Here is an 18,815-nt window from a genome sequence, read left to right as displayed (position 1 = left end):
CTTTTGCCCGTGACGGATGACCCAGTTGCCTCTCGCGCAGTGAGATATAAGGCGGATAACTGGAGCTGAACGTAGCGAATGTTCCAGATTACAGAACAGTTTTTGGTGAATTATAAAAAAACACGTTTTTGGTGAATAAAGTGGAGTAGACTTGCTGCTTGTCAGATGACAGAAAACGTTGAAGTCTCCTTTCTGCTTCAGTGGTTTAAGCAGAGAGGTAATGAAATACAACAGACACTGACAGGCCTCTGCGTCTGCTTTTCTCTGAAGAACTACTGAGCGGGAGGAGACAGTCAGGTGAGGAAAAACTGTTCTTATCTATCGATTAGTATTTTTATCATACAGACATTAGGCTGTTGTTGTTGTGCTATTAGCTAGCTGCTAGCTAACGACTTTGCTAGCAAAGCTAGATAACTGAAAAGCTTCTTCCCTGTGTACGAGGCACATCGCCCGTCCAAAACGTATCATCTCCATAATGGATATATGTCCGATCTTCTAATTTCCTCTGCTGCATAATGTACATTACATTTATTCTAGCTTTAGGTAAACATGTCTTGAAAGAGAATAGCACTTAAATAATAGTCCAACAAGGATATTCATTTAGAATTAAAAATAACTCACCCTGAATTACCATGATAGATATAATGTGCGCCATTAATGAAGGGAAAAAAACTCAACCCAGACTTTAAGTTTAGGGTCTGGTTCGCAGAGTATGAAGTTAAATTTGTTTCCCAATTATTCAATGAAAAAAAAAAAAACTAACCTCAGTTAAGTAAAATAAAATTGCAATCAAAACTTTTGGAATTGTAATGATTCCTTTTTAAAAAAAAAAGTTGTTTAAAAGACTTTTTTAATTAAATAACTCATTTTTACCAAACATAAACATTTATTTGCACACATCAGAAATCTTTTGTTGTGATTTTAGGTCCTGCCCACGATATCATGTGAGAATCACAAGCAAAACTTTGAGTCACAAACAAAAACTTAGAATAGCAAGAAAAGATTTCTGACGAGCGCAAATAAGTTTGTTTTGCAAAAAAGAAAGTTAATTTCATGAGTCAAAAGTGTGTGATTTAGGCAGCTCTTTTTTATAGATTACAGTACACTAAAAGGTTGCATTGTGCCCTTCTTAATAGTTTTAATAGTGTAATTCTGTAAAGACAAAATATGTCTGGTGGTCCAGCTCTGATTTACATATCTTGCTAAATTGCAGGTTTGAATATTGCAATACTTTCCTATAACAAAATAGACCTGCACAAAGAAATTACTAATAAAATATCTTACATATACATAGTGTTATGCTCTATATAGAGATGTTCGTTAGCTTTGATTGCATATCTCACAATTTTGCAATTTATCATTGTTTATCAAACTCTGAAAGCTGATAGGCTTTGTTAATATTCTGTCCTAGAAGGCGGTAAGATGTGCCCTTTTTGTTGTTGAGCACCTGCCCCTTTAGTGGTCTCTGCACGACCCTGCTTGCAGTGCCTGTTTGGCTCCAACGTGCAAAACCCAGCAGCCTTTTTCAAAGCTGTTTTAGGCAAGTGTTAAAAAAAAAGATTTTACCTTAAGCACATACTTTGGTCAGTTATCAGTGTTTTTGCATATTTGTATTTGGTGATAGACCACATGTTTCACTATTTATTGTTTTCATTTTGATTGTTGAACAGATAGACTTGTGCCTTCCTGCTGTGTCTGATAAGTGGTGTGTGTTGTTTTCCATGCATCCGTGGTAGTGTGTTCTTATGACTGCTGCCTTCCTGTCGTTTTATTGGGAGGACTGAACCACTCGGCTACCCGCAGGGGTCTCACTGACCAGGAACCCAAACTTGCAGTCTGAGAAAGTCTAACACTTTAAGTGTTGTGAAAGTAAGAGTGCAGTCTCATTAAAGCGTCTGTCCTGAGGAAGCTTTGAAATGAGGCGCAGGGCTGTCTTCCTGTTCTTGTGGTAACATGTGTGTTCACTCAGAGCGCAGATGCACAGGTAATAACATTAAAGAGGAAAATCCCCTCCACCAGCATACACATCAGCATGCAGAATGGTTAAGAAAACACACAGAAACACCAATGTGTTCCTATTTGAGGTACATATAAACACACACACACGCGAGTTTGGTGTGTTAGAGACTATCATTATGTGGAGCTCTGGGACTATTTATCTGAGCCGGAGCTCAGGGAGAAAGTCGTCAAAACAGGAAGTGTTTTATGTAGCTGAAAAATTCCATTTTTAACTCTCGTAAAGTAAAATAAATACCACACTGCAACGGGCCCCCCGCCCATTTTCTCTCTCCCCCGACACCACAAAGGTCTGATGAAGAAATTTCCCTTTCGATCAGGGGCATTCACTGAATTACAACAAACTAGGACCAAAATTTAATGTGAGGTTTTAAAAAGCTACCTGTCATTAAACAGAGTCCAGAATAATATATTACCCATGTATGTAGTAAGGATTAAATGTGACTAAGTAATAAATATAAGTTCCTTATGGCTAATATTGATAAGATTTTCCAAGCTGTCCAACAAATCAAAGGCACTCTAGAATGGAAATGTAACAGTCACTGGACTGTTAATATGTAGTTTGTAAACTAAATTTTTAGCTTTCCAGTTAAATTTTTAGTTTGAAACTGTGACATTCATAAATGAATAAATAATATAATTATCATATGACTTTGAAAAATGAAACCTGATTTTTTTTTCTCTTGTGGCAGGCTACATAGTGCAAATTATTGCTGTTAAATTTCAACTGTGTAACTTTACGAGTGGCACCCCATAGTTCTGCATCAAGAATTATGCAAATTACGGAGAGGGTCAGCGTTAAAAATATGGGCTCTTCACAGAAATATAAAAAACAAACTCCAGGAGTTATGAAACAGCAATATCAAAAATTGATAAAATGTATTAATTAGCATAAAATAACACAAGTGGTGATTATGTTGGAGACATAATTACTAACTGCCAATCAGAGTTTTTATCCTGTTGCATAATGTTCTGACCAGACTATATGTTTGATACACTGATAGAAAAATTTAATATTTATCTTTCAGTTCTTGTGAAGCTCATTGTGAAGCTGATTCAATAAAAACCTCTATGAGCACCATTTAGTCTCTTTCATTTAGTTAACTTCTAAGTTTGTTTCCAGTTTTTCTTTCAGTATGAGCACACACACATGCGCGCGCGCACACACACATGCACATGCACATACCTGCGCACGCACTCACACACAGTGTTAAAATACTCCTAAAAAGTTGGTTTGTGTTGGTGCATGTGCAGATGGTTCTTATTAGTTGGTGATGGCAACCTGCAGAGACCTGGTGTCGTGGAAAAAATTACTTTAGCAAGAGTCTGGATGAAAAGAAATAAGAAATTTATTAAAACCTTGCAAGGTGAGAACATAAATACAGAGTCAAGGGGTCTGTCAGGTGTGCTCTGACCAACTGTGGATCTGGCTTCCTTTTATAGGTTCTGGTCAGAGAAGAGAGACTTGATTGGAATCACAATCAGTGAATCCCTGATTGTGATGTATCAGGGATTCTGTGGAGCCCAACACAGATGGTCTGGCCATTAGTCTATTGTTAAGGAAAGGGGTTTGTTCTTTCATGCTAAAGAGGGCAGATAAGTTCTACGTTGGGGAAGTAACACTTAGATAGTCTCCAGGATCAACGACGTCCACTGCTGTTATGGCACCATAGAAGTCTATAGGAGATAGGGCTGAAGTGAATCTCACAATATGATACGATCCGATACACGATTTTCTGCCCATGATACGATATATATTGCAATATTCAGCAAACATAATTCAATACAATTCAATACACTTTTGCGATTTTCTGAAAGATTTTAGAGGGACAGAGTGATTTTGGTGACATTTTGTGACTGTTATAGAGTTGGATTGAATTAATTTCACTGAAAACTGATTAAAAGCACCAACTACACAATACCTGGCTCTGGTTGGACATGGACACAGACTTAAAGTCAACAGCTGGACAAAATGAATCAAAGAAGTGGTGAGAAAACATGTTTCTTTTAATTGAAACAGTACAAACTGTAGCTTACATGCATTTGTAAAGTAAATAAAGCGCACCAAGTACCCTGCTCTGAATAGTTTGATACCTTTTTAACCTTGACACTTAACATCTGAAGGAATCACTCTAAGCCTGATGACCTAATCACTCTCCCGGTGAAGCAAGCAGTGAGTGAGCAAGGTGGCAGTTGGATGTTACGATACTTGTGGATGAATATCGATTTTTTTCTAGGAAAGAAAATATCGATATATATTGCAATATCAATATTATTACACAGCCCTAATAGGAGAGCAGCTTGACCAATCTCATGATAAGATAATGCAGAGTCATGATCTCATCATCAGACACAATCTAAAGCACAAAAGGGGTGAAGAGCACATTATAAAATTTTCCATTAGACCTGGTCACACCTAGTAGGACTGAATGCAACTCACAAAGCGATTAAAAAAATAAAAATGGGACCTGGATTATAACCGCATTCGGCAACATGTAATACTTATGAGTTAAATATATAATCTACCTTTCAGGAAATCAGGAACTCTACTTCTATAAGTATATTCACACAGTTTGCATATTTAAACTGAAGATTTCACAACTCCAACTGCTTTCTCACTGTGGCCCGGCATGTATCGCTGTTTTTGCATCACTATTATTTGCTGATGCAAGGAGACCAACAGCTGTTAACCACATACATCCGTTATTTGTTTCCAGCTAAATATGAAGTTGTCTACACTTCTCTATATGCACATGTGGAAGCAGTTAAAAAACAAAATTTTTTATAAACCTTTAAAACTAATAAAACATTATTTGTATCATCATTGCACAATAGTTAAATGATGATACAAAGCTCATTCTGTCTTTATTGATTCCAATGTAATTAGGCAAATTAAGCACTTTTATTATACACTTTTCCCCAAAGCTTTTTTTTTAATTCAGTGATATATTGAAACATAATTGAAACATTTTTTTTTAAATTTGTGGAATAGTTCCAAGTGTAACAGAATCTCATTTAAAATCTGAAGGATCCAAATCCAGGCAAGGAGGTTTAAAGCAGCACTGTGTAGCTTTTATTAAAAATATGTTTTTTAGATATTAGTTAAAACTGTCCCTATGCACCTGCACCTGTCATCTGCAAAAATTCACCACTCTGTCAGAAACAACCAATCAGAGTCAGCAGAAGGGTCTTAGCACCGTCAATCACCCTCTTTTACACGCTGCTCACAACCTGCTCCTTTCTCTCTGCTATGCTGCAGCTAGTTCATCGCCTGCCATGAATGCTAAGGCTAGTTAGCATGGCCACCGATGATGATTCACAGCACTAAGATACTCCTCCTTGCTCTAATTGGTTGTTTACTTAGTATTTTTGAATTGAATTAAATTAAAATAAAAAATATTTTTGCAAACAGTCTTTCCCAATAAAATGTAGAGGAAAATGTCACAATAAAAATTGAAAAAGGCATCATACGTATTGTGAGGGATTTACCCCCTCCCTAACAGGTGCTGTTTTTGTACTTGTATAGTCTAATTTATCTGGTAAATGTATTTTTTGGTTAGAGGAAGTAACTGACTTTATTTAATATTTTGTTGTAATCATTCTCTCTTCTCTTTGAGGTCACCTGGTCATGTGTTGCCATGAGCAGTGCTGACAAGGTGTTTTCAATCAGCTTCACTGGAAAAATCCATTGTTTGAGAGGGAGGGGAGATGTTTTTGGATTATGTTTGGGCCCAGATTGTTTTTGTTTTAGTTTTGAAGTTGGTAGTGTTAGTTGTAATTATGTAAATGTTTTTCTAAGAATATAGTTTAGTACAATTGTGATTTTTTTCTATTTGGAAATGTAACTGTTGTCTCCATCCCTTAATTAGTCCTGGTAGGAGCCAATCCTTTAAAAGCCAGGTGGTTTAGATCAGAGGGAGATGCTCCCTCTTGCTGTTTGAATGCCTGTTATGCTGTGAACTGGATTGTAAAGTTTGAAGGACTGCATAAAGAAAAATTCAGAGCTCTACAATTTCTGGATCCTGTCTGATTTTTGATTGCAAACCAACAATTATTTAATTAAAGACAATATTCTTGAATTTTTAAACAGCTGAAATATAAAAATATCAATTAACATAAAATTTTGATTTTTTTGGGGGGGGTAGGGAGGAATGTGTGATTATGTCCAGGAAAGCTTCCACAACACATAAAAATAAAAACTAAAAATCTAAGTCTGCTGCTTTTTAGAAGACACAAACAAAGGTTACAGGTCTTTTCGAGGAGGAACCCACTGCATCTTAATAGCAGCTGGGCGACTGCCAATGTCCACAATTGGAGAAAGTAGAAATTTAGAAATCCATCTTGCAAGGATTTATTTTTTGATTATGGCTGAAGAAAATAATTTGCTTACTGACTATCCCCACTGATGTAATCTGAATGAGGCGCCCCCTTCTTCATGGAGAAACTTCCACGAATGCAACAGCAGCAGCGGCAGCGGTGGATGGCCATAGCAGACAGCATGTTAAACGCAGGTCAAACCGAGAAGTCAGAGCGGAGGAGATTTTTATTTCCTATCCCAGAATATTTTCCCCAACCCACACACGCAGCTTACAACAGCCATCCAAGTTACCAGCATGAATTAAAATAAATAAATAAATAAATAAATAAATAAAAACAATAATAACAAAAACGGGACAAGGGAGAAAACAGAAGTATCTTAGAAAGAGATGACAAAGAACGATGCACCCTGTGGAGGAGATTTGATTTCCATACAATAGGCAGAGAAAAAAGGAATGGAGGAAGTGGCAATATGATTTATTTAATCTTTAAGGATTTGTGTAATTACGTGATTTTCTTAGGGCTAATTACAGTAGAAAATTATAGCGATAAAAAAAAGAGGAACAACAGATGGGACAAAACATTACTATTGTGTCTAAAAAAAGACCCAAATTGTTGTTTTCACATAGCTGGCAGTCTAGAAAGAGGAAAAGCAAAGAAGATAAACAAAGAAATAAATGAGTGATCGGCTTTTTACAGAAGGAGACTCTGGGGAAACGCTTTCCAGTCCTTAATTCCATTCCCCCTTCACAAAAAAAAAAAAAAAAAAACGTCTTTCCTATTTTTACCCCCGCCTCGATGATCCCCAGAGAGAAAGCACCCGCTCCGGGCCGTTTGCTTTTCCCGCAGATATGTCGTCCCCAAAGAAAAGCCCCAAAATAAACACGCGGAAAACCGCAAGGATAAATTTGGCTGGCTGTGCAGAAAGGCTTGGAGTCTCCATGATTGCGCTTCTCACATGCTTTTAAAAAAGAAAAGAGGAGGGAAGAGGAGGATGGGGGCGGGGGGAAATGCAGAAAGGCAGGAATTTGGAGATGAGGAGAACAGAGCGGCAAACGAATGGAATGGGGAGATGTGAAGGAAAAAAAGTAAAGCAGGGTGGATGATGGCCTGTCAAAAGTTTGACACAAGTTGAGACTTTTGAATTGTGCGCTTAAAAGTTTACATTGTTAACATCTTGGGAGACATGCCGTAAATGCCTTCATACTGATGAGTTAGGAGAATCTTTGCCAGAATGAGAACTTCAAGTAGGGCTTCAACACTCTGCAAAAATATTCATACTCCTTGACCTTCTTTACATTTTGTCCCCTCATGAAATGTTGGAATTTTCATTGAAACACTAATAAATTTGTCATGTTTGTGTGTGCAGACATGGCTAGCTAACAATACAGAACTATAAAGTCATGTCATGTCAACTCAAACCAAAACAATAAAAGCAGCAAGTGTGGTCATACAGCTGTGCAGATCCAAGGAGGAATGAAGCAGACAAACTGGCTGGTAAGAGCTGGGAAGTGACTGGTGACGCCATAGTAACCAGATCAGAATAATGAACAGAATGCAGGGGAGCTCGTTGAGTTTAACAGAGAAGGATCTGAACAAGACACAAATGGATGGAACTAAACCAAAGAGCCTATAGTCTCTAACCAAAACCTAAATATACAAGAAACTGAACAAAAACAGAAACAGAAATTAAGGAACACTGACAACAACCCAAATCGATCCAAATAAAAAATGGGAGAGAAAAAAAAAACACCAAGACCTGCAGATTATGACAGAGTAAAATTTCACTTTTTTCTTAAAAATAACTACAAAAATAACTTTAACATACATTTATATTCAGTGCATCTAAATACCACAGATTTCAATAATTGACTAAAACCTAGTAACCATTATGATGTTTAGTGTATAAACATCATTATGATGTTTAGTGTATAAACACTAAACATCATAATGTTTAGTGTTATAGATAATTCTATAACATCTATAAAATGTTATAGAATTAGGTACGTTAGGTGCAAAGAAATTAACTTGAGCTAGCGACTAAAACTTCAGTGTATTTATAATTATAATATGTAACTAAAAAATACTTGCGCCTTATGAAAATCTTTCAAAAACAGTATCAGTATACTTAGCATTGGCATTAAGTTTAACATTGTTTTGAATAACATGATGCGTTATGCACTAATGTTCTCTCACAAACCTCTGACATTTGAAGGCAATTGGTTGCACTGGATTTTATTTAGGGGTACCAGAGTAAAAAGGGGTTGAATACAAACTCCTCAAATGTTTTAGACTTTTACATGATGATGGAAATTTAAAAACATGCATCATTTTCCTCCCATCTCAAAGTGCTGCTTTGTGCTGGTTTTATCACATAAATTCCCAATAAATGACTGCAACATGACAAATTGCAGAAAAGTTCAAGGGGTGTGATTACTTTTGCAAGGCACTCTAAATCTAAAAGTAGGCATCCTGTAGTGTTTTTTTTATGTTAACATGACCTCTGATCTGCTACATTTCTGCTTTGACAGGAAATAAACCCTGAACTTCAAGAAAAACACACGAAGGCTTTCCTGCCAAGACAGCGGATCATTGAGGCAGGCTTGCATTACTCGAGATATGTGGCAAAAAATCTTTCAAAACAGAATTTAGATGGTGTTAAAATAATGGCAGAGCTCAACTGGAGAAAAAGAAGGGGGGAAGGAATGAGATTTGCAGTTAGTTAAAAAAAAAAAACGATGTTTACTCCATGGCATGAATCCTTCCATCTGTTTCCTCCACCCTAAAACCAAAATTTTCTTTCCTGACAAGAGAGTACACTACAGTTCAGGACATTATGCAGTAAAATAGACCTCAAAACCACAAACTTTCTTATGCAAGGAACCGTTTCAAACCTTGAAATGAACCTCGCCTGGTAAAATTCTCACATTTACCAGTTTTAAATATAATTTTTGGCTTCATAACCATGTTTTGTATGTGGAATATGATGTAAAAACCAAAAAAAATGTGGGGGACTTTTTTTTTTGTTAGCCAAGAAATCTTTTTTGTGGAAACTATTAGAATATTATTTCCAATGAAGCAGAGAAGACGGCGATCTCCTGAGTGCCAATTACTCAGTTTCATTTTTGCGTCATGGCTGCATTGTAGACATGTTAAATGTATAAAGAAGGGACGATCGAAGACGCCAAATACTCGAGCTGTTTACGTTGCTTATCGTGATAAAAACGTCTCTGACTCTTCTCAGTCCTCCCCTGCCTGTTTTTATGACTACAACTCATCATCACTAACTGTACTGCTGTTTTGGCTCACTTTCACTCCTACTATGATTCACAGGACCCAAGCATTTAAGTGTGATGAAATTTAGGAAACCGAAAAATCGAAAAGTAAATGGAATAAAACTGCTGATCAATTTTGTTAAGTTTGCTTTCATAACGCTGACCCCCAAGACATATACAGCACCCTCTATAGGTCATTTGTTGCTCTTTCAATGGTGAAAGAATAAAAATAAACTTTTCTTTTATTGTGTCTTTTAGAGGAGTAATAAAAAACTGTTAGATGGGTAGTTGAGGATCACATCAGAAGAAAGTTTCTTCATATCAGAAGAAACAGCAATTCCTTTAGTATAGATGTTCCACTGGTCCTCGCTCCACAGAGTCAACAGGTGAGACTCCAATCAAGGATATTTCTCCTTCTGTTCAGGTTCTGACCAGATACCTCAATTCAGATGGAGGCATCTTTTGAAACTTCGACCTAAAAGAATGCAGAAGAAGCTTGCTAGTCCTTGGTGATTGTTTAGTCACACAAGTAACAATTACCATTTTGCCCATCTTCTGGGTCCTGTTCCTTTTGTTTCCCAATCCCCATTAAAACCTAATGTAAATAACTTGTATCTTTATGACTTAAACTACAGGAGTGAGCAGAATGCAAAAGTAACAAAAATTAACTAAGAAGGACAAAGGAAAGAACACCAAGAATACAAAACATGAAACAAGAGCAATAAACTCAAAACCATAATGACCTCAACAAATATCCTGGGAAAATCCAGAAACCAAGTCACCACCCACATCATACAAACTTCCAGATTGCTTCTAACCCAGACAGATTTGGACAGGCAGTACCCAAACTGAGCTGAAATGTCACATTTATAACAAATATTACATTTTTGCCTCCCTCCAATGTCTGTCTTCCTCAATGATCTTTGTGTGCTGCATTTTGTCCACCATCTGGCCCGGACTCACAGTTTCTGTCCAACTTCCAACAATGAAGTCCACATACAGAATCTTTTCCGTCTGTAATTTCAGTGGTTTTGCGCTCCAACAAATTATAATTTTTTTTGTTTTGCTTTTTTTTTTAACCCAAATGTTTGATTTATGTTCTTGCGACTGAAACTGGACAGTTTTAGCCAAACAGTGGGTCAAAATATGTGGCTCAGTTTGTTGCGTTAGAAAAGAGACAAGAGCCATCATCTTTACATTCAGCTATTTTGACCTACACTGCCACTGAACTTCTCCCACAGGTAGGGTTGCCACCCGTCCCGTAATTGGCTGTTAAATGTAGCATCCCGTATTGAACCAATACGGGACGCGATTTGTTCCATATTCTACAAATGTGTATGTATAATAATAAAGAAATGGTCCCCGAGTACTTTATATAGTAGGCTGCCCCAGCCATTGTTTTACTCACATATTCTGCCCAACTGCTTTCTGGATAACACACACTAGCTGACACGCTGACACCGCACCCACACATAAAGCGGGGGACTGGTCCCTTATTTTAATTTCTGAAAGGTGGCAACCCTACCAACAGGACAGAATAACTGCTCATTCAAGTTAACATTGTTAACATTGACTTTGCTATCAATCTTAAAGCATTAAGCTGATGATCCAGGCAATCTTTAGGGGTTTTGAAGATACCTATACATTTCAGAATTTCAGCTGCTAAGTGGTTATCAAAAGCTAATGCTAGCTATGATCAACACTTGTGATTTAGCCAAAGAATAGTCAATAAAGTCAATATGTACAGTATATGTACAGAATACAGTGAAAATGTTTCATAAATGCATCATTTTTATAAACACTTAAGGCAGGGGTGCCCAAAGTCGGTCCTTGAGGGCCGGCATCTTGCATGATTTAGTTCTCTCCCTGGTGGTAGTAACAACCTCTTCAGCAAGTCAATGTTCCTCTTAGGCCTTCTAATGAGCAGTCATTTGATGCAGGTGTGCTAATCCAGGGAGAGAACTAAAACATGCGACACGCTGGCCCTCGAGGACCGACTTTGGACACCTCTGACTTAAGGTTTAAGGAATGATTTTATTTGGGTATCTGGGTAAAAAGAGGGCTAAATAAAAAATCTACAACACACTTCAGATTTTTATTTGTATATATTAAAAACAATGTCAGTTTTTGGGTTTGAGGTTCACAAGTGCACACCTTTTGGTCTAAAACAGTGGTTGCATGTGACAAAATGTGAATAAAATCAATGTATGAATCCACTTGCAAAGAACTGAAAGTCAACTGACCTGCCGTTTGTCATTTTTGGTTTATTTAGATGCACTCGGAGGTCACCATGATACCCCGGTTATTTTGACTTTGACTTCTTTAAGTGTCAGATTTATTTAGACTCGCTGATGAGTCGGTTCAGTTTCATTATTATTCGAGGGTGTGGATGAAGAGGAGGAGGAGGAGGAGAGAAAGAGGGCAGAGTAAGAGCCTGAGGAGGAGTGTCTGGGGTTTGGTCCTGGTCCCCTGTGGTAATACTCAATAACAAACATTAAAAATACCACAGAAATCCCTCACCGCATTCCCACGCTCCTGCCGGCCAGAACACACACTCTCGTGCGCGCACACTCACACATGGGTAAGGCTGTCTTTTTGACTACACCTTCATACACAGAGACCCATTTAGTCACATGCCTGCATTGAAATAGAAACACTCCCATTTTTCTGCTTGTGTTGGGTTTGTTATTAGAAAATATGGTCTGGATGAAAATGCATTTGTCTTGCCTGCATAGTAAAAAGCAGAACAATCGAAATGATCAGTGAAAGTGTCAACCACAGCTAGATAAAAACACCCTGAACAGCAAGGAAAAAGGGTTGTTCCTCAAAAAGAGGAGAAAAAAAGGTCTGTTCACTCCGAGAAGAAGTCAGAGAGCAGCTCCTCTGCTCTTCATGGTCATCTCCCTCCAGTCACAGGCCCGTCGTCGATTACCGCTATTTAGAGTGAAATTTTTCCTTCTATTAGTGCTACACTGCCGTGTTTGCCGGGATGGGTTTTCCTCTTGTCGCCAGTGGCTTTCTGACCTTGTCTCGAGGTTTGGGGACAGTCCAGCCAGAGATTCCTCTTTCCCTTCATGCTTCACATGTGCGTCAGTAATGTTACCGCAACCTCTCAGAGTCCTCGCCCTTCACTGTAACCCCTTCTGGCTTTAAGCGCCCCACCCGCCTGTTTTCACTCAACACTTCCCTGCTCTTTTTTCCTCAATGTTTACATTGTCTTATACATTCACCTTCATGTTATCCCATCAGTTTTGTCCCTTTAATTCCTTGTAAGTTAGCAGATCCAACTAAAGTCATTCCTATTTGCTCTAAGCAAGTTAGATTTTTCAGTTTCAAGGATGTATTTTTGTGTAACAACTTAGCCAAAGTAGTCAAGACACATTGCAGAACGTTAGTCGTAAAAAAAAATAGAAAAGGAAGCTCAAGCTGTGTTGTGCAAAATAATTGAGAAACAGTAGAGGTTTAGATGCTTATCTGTCGTGAAATATCACCATTGAGGAACCTGAAGAGTCCCAAATTCATTCTACAGCGTGATAAATATCAGCAGCATAAAGCAACAGCCATGACAAGCTGTTTTCCACACACACCGGAGAGCAGATAACATGAAGCATAAAGTCAAAATTATTCAGTGATAACAGACATTTATAATCATTATTTTTCTTTACATGAAGCATCCTTTTGAGCAGTTAAAACAATTACATGGTGATGTTGCTGTGCATAATTTTCTTCTTTGTTCCTGTGTGTGTGTGTGTGTGTGTGTGTGGGTGTGCGTGTGTGTGTGCACGCGTGCGTGTGTTTTGTCTTGTATGTGATACACTAGGTACCATTTTCCTAACACATACATTGTGGGGACCGACTGCTCCCTGTGGGGACGAAAGTCTGGAGAAGAGCTGTTTTGAGGTTAGAGGTTAGGTTTAGGACTAAGGTGTGAATTGAGGTCATAGTTGGGTTTAGGTTTAGGCTGTAAAAATGAATGAAACATGAATGGAAGTCAATGCGAAGTCCCTGTGAAGATAGGACATCCTGTGTGTGTGCACGTGCTGGTTTATGATACTTATTGAGGGCCTTCTTCGATGTTACCTCACCAAAGACCAATAGGTCATATGGGGACAAAAGCCTACTCCTAATTCAGGGGACTCCCTGTTTTAGTGTGTGTGAAAATGAGAAAATAAAAGGTAAGTATTACCTTTTGAGGAAATATGGAAGCCTAAAATACACTCGACCAGTAAGTCCTGTAGAACATTTATGTTAGGTAGAGTAAAACCCACTTTTAGGCCTTTTAAACCTTTCACCTTTAAACCTTTAAACTCAGGCTACATTTACATTCTGCAGCAGCAGAATGTAAATGTAGCCTGAGTTTCAAGCTTTGCTTGCAGAATGAAGGTTAGTGCTGTGTGTTTTACATACATCGACTGTGAAAGATTACACGTACGTGACTTTTATGAACAATGAGAAACCCTTAACAGACCTCTAAAAGCCATGCTGAAGACTCCCAGCTCATTCTACATTTGTCTGCTGCAACAGCTGGCTGTCCAACACATTGCTTGGAGACACAAGAATCTTATTCACAGAAACACTCCTCCTCCTGGGAAAAGCTGCACACAAGTGGAAAATAGTGATGTGAAAATAAGACAAGAAAGAAATACAGGAAGTTCCTCCCTTCTGGGGTCAGACCAAGAGATGGGGCCAATTACGGGTTGACGCATGTCTTTTTTTGTGCAGCATGCCTTTAGGGTGACACCATCAGCCAGTTGTTGTAGGTACTTCAGTGTTACGCACCATAAGGTTCTAAAAAGATTTAATTATTAGGTTACAGCCAACTCTACAACTGTTCTACATGTACTGATCTGAGTTAATTTGATGGTTTGAGTCTGAATTCTTTATTATTCAAGAACTTCACTTACTTACAATTAAAACCAGATATTGACATACACTAAATACAAAAACAAACACATTTTCTTTCTCACTGTCTTAAGTTAAATCAGACCATCTTTTTCTTACCCAAATGTATTCTACCTTAGTTACAATTACCCAAATTATTTTTTCCTTTTGCTTAAATGCCAGAAAACTTGAGAATTTTTTAGAGCTTTTTTGGCAACTTTCCTCATATTCAAATGTTTACATACATTTGGTCAGTCTCTGGATCTTTTAAACTGTATGACATGGGTCAAACCTTTTAGGTTTCCTTTCACAATCTTCTCACAATAGTTTACTGGAGTTCTGGCCCATTCCTGACAGAACTGAGCCCATTTTGTAGGCCACCTCAGATTTCAAGTCTTCCCACAACTTCTCAGGACAGGAGATCAGGACTTTAGTCAGTAGACTGATTTTGTTGTCATGAAGTCACTTTGTGGCAGCTTTGGCTGTATGCTTAGGGTTAACGTCTATTTGGAAGACTGATCTGTGCCCAAGCTTCTATTTCCTGGCTGATGTCTTCAGATATTGCTTCAATATTTTAACAAAAGGTTCTTTCATCATGGTGGCATCTAATTTATGAAGTGTACCACTTCATGATGCTGCCACTCCCATACTTCATAGTTTGGATGGTGGAAACAGCTCTCTTCTTCCTCCAAATGTAACAATGGTCATTATACCTGTGGCGACACTAGATGGAACTCAGATTTTGTGGAATTTTAGTTTTAATAGATTGCTCAACAACGCCACCCTGGGAATTTCACCCAGAGAATATTACCTTTTGTTTAAGGCACACAGGTTCGGTTATGCACGGATTGAAACATCTGAGACAATTTCAAATTTATTAAAAAACAAAACACTACATTCTTTTTAAAATGTTTTTTAAAACCAGTTTCTTTAAGAATGAAAATCAAAAGGAAGTCAAAGAAAGTGGAAGAGCTGCAGTAGCTGAGGTTACCGGTCGGAGGGGAGCGCTATGGGGACGACATCCACCAAACACAGCAAACCAAAAAAACCTTCAACACCAGACACAGTGAGACACCCAAACTCAAGAATCACAGCACGCAGAAGAGGAAGACACCGTTACCACACTTCAGCAACTGCAAACAAACAAACAAACAGTTAACCAATATAACAATCTTAAACCTAATAAAAGAAAACAATATCAGCTCGACTAAAGAACAAAAAGGGCTGTAAACAATATAAGTAAAGAAATAGAAATTAATTAACAATAGACAATACAAGTTAAAACATCAGGACCAGGCATGACCCTCTTGCCACGCCACAGCAGGAGGTGAAATGGGCTCGCCAATGCCACACCCCAAACACCGCTTCAACGAAGGAGGATGACGCCGCCACAGTCCAACTTTAAAACTATTGTGCAGAAATTTGGGAGATGAAAGCAAACGTGCAGAAATCCGTGAGTCCAACTGTGGGGGACCTGCAAAAATTAATTAGTCACCATTTTAAATAAAACTGGAGCTTAGATTGGCATTGATTTCTTACCTGTCGATCCACAAACACATCCCCGCAGAACGAGGAAGAGAAGAAGCGCAGCGCAGTGGCGTTTTACCTATGATCACACTTCAATTTAGATTTTCTGACCAAGATCAACTAAAGTGCAGGGAGAGAGAACACCTACCACCAGGATATCAGCGCAACATGCACCAGTCAGCGATTTGTTGCTTTTCGCTGCCAGAGCCCTGAGGATGCAAGCCATACAGTGGGAGAATGAATGCCGGCGCTCTTTATATACACCACGCCCACCTTAAGAACTGGAACTTCTCACCTGGAAACTATTTGTGTGGAATTATGTATTTCCATACCACTACATACCCAAACAGTTCTACTTTAGCTTCATCAGACCACAAATAATAATCACAATGAGTGTTTTTGAACACTTTAAATCATTCTTGACTTAAGTTTTATTACCTGCTGCTACATAAAACTCCAGAGTTGAGGGAGAACGCCCTCTTTACAGAGTACATTATGAAAAGGGAAGAATGCCGTGTATTCTGGGATTCAGAGTTTCTACAACTCTTTTCTCCATGTGGGCAGTTCAGCCCTTGTTCTTCACATGGCTCTGGTGGATCCTCAACACTAACAATTCAACATGTTTGTTCCTTTATATTTTTACTCCTGTGCCATAAGCAATCTTCAATTTTGGCATTAAGGCATTTTCTAAATTCCTGATTCATTGCAGTGTTACGACACATGCATATTCCAGTAAAGAGCATCAAAACAGTCACCATGAGCAGGATGTGACTAAGTAAGCTTCGCAGAGCTGCCAATAACATTTATTTATATTGGTGTGTGTGTGCTCCTACCACTGCATGTCTGCTGTTTCCCAACATGGCTGCATGTGGTAATTAAGCAGGAATGTAGCAGCAGCATCTCTGACTTTTCGCTTCTGTCTCGTCCATAGCTCTCAGAGACTCCTCTCCCATAAGCTGTGAAAACCAGGGAGATATTAGCCAGTCAGGCTCAGGCCATTAGCATCTGGTTGGCAGTGAAAGGAAAAATTAACATGGGGAGAAACTGTTATTATGAAAACTGCTAAGAGGGCAGCACTGTGGAAGTACTCAGAGCAGCTTTGCTGGAGTTTATTTCAAGCTTGAGAAAAAGGTTGTCTAACCATGAGGAACTGCATAAACAAAGATGCACAGAGCTGCAGCGATGGAAGCCAAAAACCTTCTTCTTTTCTAATTATTCTCATGGGTGATCAGTTTAAATAAGAGGTCTCCTTTTCGCGGCCCGCGGGACGATGTCTCGTGGCCCCCACCATGATATGAAAGTATAATATTAGTGCGGCCCACAGGGTGAGTGGACCTCTGAAGGAAGTCCCGCTCGCCGTTCCTAGTCATGGCTGACATTCGGTGCTAGGCTAAGCTACACCGACTTCATGCACACTACGCTTGTAACAATACTGTGGCGGATGATGGAACAGTCCGGTACCAGTTGCCTTTTCTTGCAATCGCCATTCTGGTACTTTCTACCATTAACAAATGTCACGATCAAACGCAGAGAAAGGCGACTGCTACCGGGCTGCTCGTCATCCGCTGTTGTGACAAGTAGAAGAATGATGTCACGTGTTGAGACGTTCTCCATACGCTGCTAGCTGGGTAAAGACTTCTATAAAACGTAGAACAAGAGCGACGCCAAGTGGGATAAACCTACGATGTGTTCACACTGCAGCCTAAAGTGACCCAATTCCGATTTTTTGACGTAATGCGACCTGTATCTGATCTTTTCATGACAGTCTGAACAGCACAGGTCGGATTCTTTTCGAATGTGACCCATATCCAATACGTATCCGATTCAAATGCGACCTAACATCCAGGCCGCATTCATCCGAACTGAACGTCACTGATACTCAACAAATTCTGCATCCTGATATGAGCAAGTGGGCAGAAAAACAACTATGACGGACTATAATGAGGATTAAGTTGTTAATATGCTGCTCCGGTTGGACAATAACTTCAAATATGTAAGCTAAGCTCCAATGTTAGCATCCATGTTTACTTCCGCAAAGACTGAGCACTACTACTTTTTATGGCGGATGGCAGAACACTGAGGACACTGACGCTATTGCGCCCTCTATTGCACATGCGGGACACTTTCAGGTCGTTTGCCCGTTCAGACTGCAGAACACATACAGGTCGCATATGTGTGGCAGTGTGAACTACCTGGCAAAAAAAATCCGATTTGACAAAAAATCGGAATTGGGTCACTTCCGGCTGCAGTGTGAACACACCCTAAATTTTGTCACACCCTCATCATGTCTTTGTCAAAGCCAAAACCTGCAGTTCATGTATTGGAGAAATAATTAAATGTTGATGACATTTGAGGATATTTTTTAAATGTTTTTTGTGGAATCTTTTATGCGGCCCAGCCTCACCCAGACTCTGTCTCCAGTGGCCCCCGGGTAAATTGAGTTTGAGACTCCTGGTTTAAATATACAAATATACAGAGTCACTGATCACCTTTCTGGAACCTGATTGGTCAATCAGTGTTGGCCCTTTTCTCATCTGTCTCTCATTTTCCAACCACCTCTTCCACACAATCTCCACCTTTTGCGTCTCTTTTCAAGAAGTTGTGCATGTGAAGTATCTTCTGCTGGGTCACATGGACCAGGATGCTCTAATGATGTTTGGATGACTCTCATTAGACAGACAGATTGCTCTGTCAGTGTCTTCTGACCCAGATATGAAGGAAGATATGCAAAAAAACACAAAACAAAATAACAAAAAAAAACCCTGAGGGCTTATTTGATTTTTGAAACGTGTGGTTGTA

At 38.9% G+C, this 18,815-nt stretch overlaps 2 long non-coding RNA genes across 2 annotated transcripts in view; one reads left to right on the top strand and one right to left on the bottom strand.

The window, feature by feature from the left end:
- Positions 1 to 8,611: 8,611 nt before the first annotated feature.
- LOC107833827 (uncharacterized) overlaps positions 8,612 to 18,815 on the bottom strand; it is a 20,088-nt gene continuing 9,884 nt past the window's right edge. The window contains exons 2-3 of the long non-coding RNA XR_001659597.1: positions 11,848 to 11,851; positions 8,612 to 8,626 (exon numbers count right to left, since the gene is read on the bottom strand). This is a non-coding gene — a long non-coding RNA (uncharacterized LOC107833827). The remainder of the gene's footprint in view (positions 8,627 to 11,847; positions 11,852 to 18,815) is intronic.
- Positions 12,128 to 18,815, top strand: part of LOC107833828 (uncharacterized) — a 17,639-nt gene continuing 10,951 nt past the window's right edge. The window contains exon 1 of the long non-coding RNA XR_001659598.1: positions 12,128 to 12,189. This is a non-coding gene — a long non-coding RNA (uncharacterized LOC107833828). The remainder of the gene's footprint in view (positions 12,190 to 18,815) is intronic.

Source organism: Poecilia formosa, unplaced genomic scaffold (genome assembly GCF_000485575.1).
Source record: "Poecilia formosa unplaced genomic scaffold, Poecilia_formosa-5.1.2 Scaffold464, whole genome shotgun sequence".
Classification (NCBI taxonomy): Eukaryota; Metazoa; Chordata; class Actinopteri; order Cyprinodontiformes; family Poeciliidae; genus Poecilia; species Poecilia formosa.
This window is presented reverse-complemented; position numbering and strand designations above follow the sequence as displayed.